General features: G+C 42.5%; 1 long non-coding RNA gene across 1 annotated transcript; it reads right to left on the reverse strand.

Annotated features, from left to right (window-relative positions):
* Window positions 1–226: 226 nt before the first annotated feature.
* Window positions 227–3,480, reverse strand: LOC124039652. Its single transcript, XR_006839620.1, has 3 exons — window positions 2,995–3,480; window positions 2,657–2,804; window positions 227–2,006 (listed from the first exon to the last, which is right to left on the reverse strand). It is a non-coding gene; the product is annotated as an uncharacterized LOC124039652 (long non-coding RNA).
* Window positions 3,481–4,102: the final 622 nt, after the last annotated feature.

Consider the following 4,102-nt stretch of genomic DNA (forward strand, 5'->3'; position numbering starts at 1 on the left):
CTACCCGAAACGTTTGACCCAAGTTAAACGATTTAAAGGCAATGCTACCAAATACTAATTGAGTGTATGTAAACTTCTGACCCACTGGGAATGTGATGAAAGAAATGAAAGCTGAAATAAATTATTCTCTCTATTATTCTGACATTTCACATTCTTAAAATAAAAAAGTGGTGATCTAACTGACCAAAGACAGGGAATTTTTACTAGGATGAAATGTCAGAAATTGTGAAAAAACTGTGTTTAAATGTATTTGGCTAAGGTGTATGTAAACTTCCGACTTTACATTTTATTCAATCATTGCACCCACACTGCTCGCGCGCACCAACTAGAGTCTGTGTTGCTTCTATTTGTGGCACAGGACGTGCTTCAGTCCTGCCTCTCCTGCTCCTCATGGGCTTTTAGAAGCATTTGCCCACGTGCCATCTCCTCATTGGTTATACCCACGTGGGCGATTGAAAGATGAACGGAGGTCGGTGGTGGTAATACACCTTATGAAAGTAATTTCCAATCGCCATATAAAGTCCAAAGAAGAAAAGACCCGGAAGGAGGAGAGATGACTAGAAACGATTTGGTTGACTGTTTTATGTGTGGATTAATTTTCAGAGTAGAGGTCCTTGTGCATTTCAGGTAAAATAACAACTCAATGTGTATATCCCAGGACAAATTAGCTAGCAACTGCAAGCTAGCTAAATTGCCATAAATGTTTAATGCTTTTAGACATGTTCCCAAATTAATATAAATGGTTCAGAGTTTGTTTTGATATTTCAACCTGCGTGTCGCGATCGCGTTCGTTGTTGGGGGGACAAAATCAATTTGCGGACGCGTGCGCTTGTCCGCAAAGGGCATGGTGTTAGCAATGCCATCTTCGTCCTCGATTTAAATTGAGAAACTGTTACGTTATTAAAATAAATACTTAATTTTGCTCCATGAAGTAATCCAACAATGTGTACGCTGCCATCTTGTCTATTTCAAGTCTTCTCTCATTGATCGAGACAGGTCTTTGTCATTATGACATGCAACACTTTTGGGTGGACACCCACTTGTCTCGATCAATGAGAGAAGACTTGAAATAGACAAGATTTTGGCAATAATCTTTGAGTAAATCACATTATCTGGTGTACCAATCTATAGCTACTGTTTTCTGCACTGCACTGTCTCTACACCTGAGACACACTCGGACACACGGAACTGTACTACAGTTAATAAAAATAAAAAAACATTTTAGCACAACATTCTTGTTGACTAACCAGTTATCTTGAGTTAACATGAAATAGTATACACTCCCCTGCTTAGATTTAGACAAATAAACATTATTTGGATATCTGAAGGTCTATCATCTGTTTGTTGCTACAGAGTCCTTGAATGCTAATATACATATATTCTGTGACTCCATAAATGCAGACAAATGTATAAGATTGATAGAAAATATCCATATTTATTTTATGGTGGTTCTACATCAGGGATCTCCAACCATGTACCTGGAGAGCTATGGTCCTGTAGGTTTTCACTCCAACCCTAATCTAGCATACCCGATTCTAGCTGGTTGATAAGATGAGCCAGGTTAGTTACTGGGGTTGGAGCAAAAACCTACAAGTGGGTAGCTCTCCAGGAAGAGGGTTAGAGACCCCTGTTCTACATGGTCTTCAGCTGAGCCACACCAGCTGCGTTTACAAAGGTAGCCCAATTCTAATATTTTTCCCACTAATTGGTCTTAACCACATCAGATCAGTTCTGAAAAATATCTGATTGGTCAAAACACCAATTAGTGAAAATATAACAGAATTGGGCTGCCTGTGTAAACGCAGCCATAGTTCTTTATCCAGCTTCGGTACACTGGCAATGGTGTTCAGCATGGTGGGATGGGGAAGCTGAGACTCTTTATGCTTACGTCTCGTCCGGTCTGCGGTGAACAGCCAGCTGGATAAGAATGACGAAAGTGGTGTAGGGCTTCTTAACCCCCAACTGTTTGGTCCTCTTGCAGAAGATTTGCAGGTACTGTACGTCTCCTGGAAAGACATGGTTGTCGTGTTAGCATTTTACACTTTTTGTGGAAGGGACGTTGTGCAATGCGCTTTTGTTGGTAATCAACCGAATGGGACCAGCTAGCATATGGTTTAGGGACAATGAGAGGACATTGGGAGCTGCTTTTGAGAGGAAAGATTAGTCAACAAAGTGAATGGGCTGCAGAAGGTGTGAAAAGTCTTAGGAGGGCAGTTCTTACACAGAATGAATTGCTGTGTGGGAGATTGAGGAGAAATGGCACCTCAATTGCTCTCATACACAACAACACATTTGCTGTTAAAGCCAGCGTTTCCCAAACTAGTTCCTGAGGACCTAAGATGTGAACATTTTATTTTTTGCCCTAGACCTACACAGCTGATTCACATAATCAAAGCTTGATGAAGAGTTCATTATTTGAATCAGCTGTGTAGAGCTTGGGCAAAACGTGCATCCCTTGGGGTCCCCAGGACAAGTTTGAGAAACCCTGGTCTAAGCACAACCAAAACCCCCTTCCTCATCTCAAAGTACTGAGCTCATTGACTTTGACAGATCATTATTGTCAATAGTAGCCCTTTGCAGGGGCTTTTTGTAGTCTTTGTATTCTGTTTTGAGAATCTGCAGAGAGAAGAATGAGGTGGTTGTGTTGATTTCATACCTTTCAGGGGCCCTTGCTGGTTTCTATCCCACTATCTTGCTGTGCTCCATAACCGCAAGGTGCATGCACTCCCTCATGTTTGTGTTCCCAAAATGGCGCCACTTTGGGTTATTTTTCAGCAGGCCACTGTGGACTGACTCCAGATAACCTTTTACAAAAAGAAAAGGTAAAAAGAGAAGGTAGACTAAATTGATGACATGGTCTGGAAGGTACTCTGAGCTCCTCAGGCTTCCTCTAACCACCTGTAACACAAACATTACCCAAATCCTGTTTATACCATGCTTACTGTAAATGGAGCTATCTTAGCCATCAGCTTGTAAATATCTTAACCAAATTACCTTCACTTTGTGCAGAGCTAGGGATTGGAAGCGCCTGTTGGTGGAATCAGATTCTGTACCACCTACAATAAAATAAACAACAATACTACATTTATCCACCCCACGAATTGCATTGATATCTATTACTAGCTGGCTAGGTTACCATACCTAACATGGACATTTTTAATATTGTCTGCTTGCGGTTAGCTAACTAGCATCACTAAATTGGCTGAGAACAAACCATAGATGATTCATACTCATTTTCACACTTGTTTGTAATTAGCAGAGCCAGGCACAGAACACCACACTGGCATAAAAACATTGTCCAAAAAAATATTGTTTACAGAACTTCTGAGATTGCTGTGTGTTCTTTCGAAGTACACACCACCGTCGTCCAAGTTTGTGGGAATGCCCCATCTACCTTACCGGGTGGTATCTGCATTCGCTATGATTGCCGGAGTTTGTAATTCCCTATGAGCAGAAATCGAAACTTCCCGATTCTATCAGTGAAATTGTCATGCAGGTGAAAGAGGACCCAAAAGCGACTTAACAGAAACAGAGTTTATTTAAGTCCAAACAGGGAATAACAGAAATCCTCTAGTCTGTAGAGGGGAATAACTGGAGAAGCGGCCACAGACTGCAGGTCGCTTCGGGTAGGCGCAGGCCGTAGTAGACAGAGACACCTGCTCACACGCAGCATCTGATGAAGGCAAAAAAACACGACAGGACAGGGCGATACACAATCATAGCAAAAACACGACAGGACAGGGCGAAACGCAATCACAGCATGGTGAATACTAAACAAGGAACCGACGGGACAGGAACGGAACACAAAGGAATAAATAGGGACTCTAATCAGGGGAAAGGATCGGGAACAGGTGTGGGAAGACTAAATGATGATTAGGGGAATAGGAACAGCTGGGAGCAGGAACGGAACGACAGAGAGAAGAGAGAGCGAGAGAGTGAGAGGGGGAGGGGGAGAGAGAGGGATAGAAAGGGGGAAAGAACCCAATAAGACCAGCAGAGGGAAACGAACAGAATGGGGAGCACAGGGACAAGACATGATAATAAATGACAAACATGACAGTACCCCCCCCACTCACCGAGCGCCTCCTGGCGCACTCGAGGA

The sequence above is a fragment of the Oncorhynchus gorbuscha genome, linkage group LG07 (assembly GCF_021184085.1).
Source record: "Oncorhynchus gorbuscha isolate QuinsamMale2020 ecotype Even-year linkage group LG07, OgorEven_v1.0, whole genome shotgun sequence".
In the NCBI taxonomy this organism is placed as follows: Eukaryota; Metazoa; Chordata; class Actinopteri; order Salmoniformes; family Salmonidae; genus Oncorhynchus; species Oncorhynchus gorbuscha.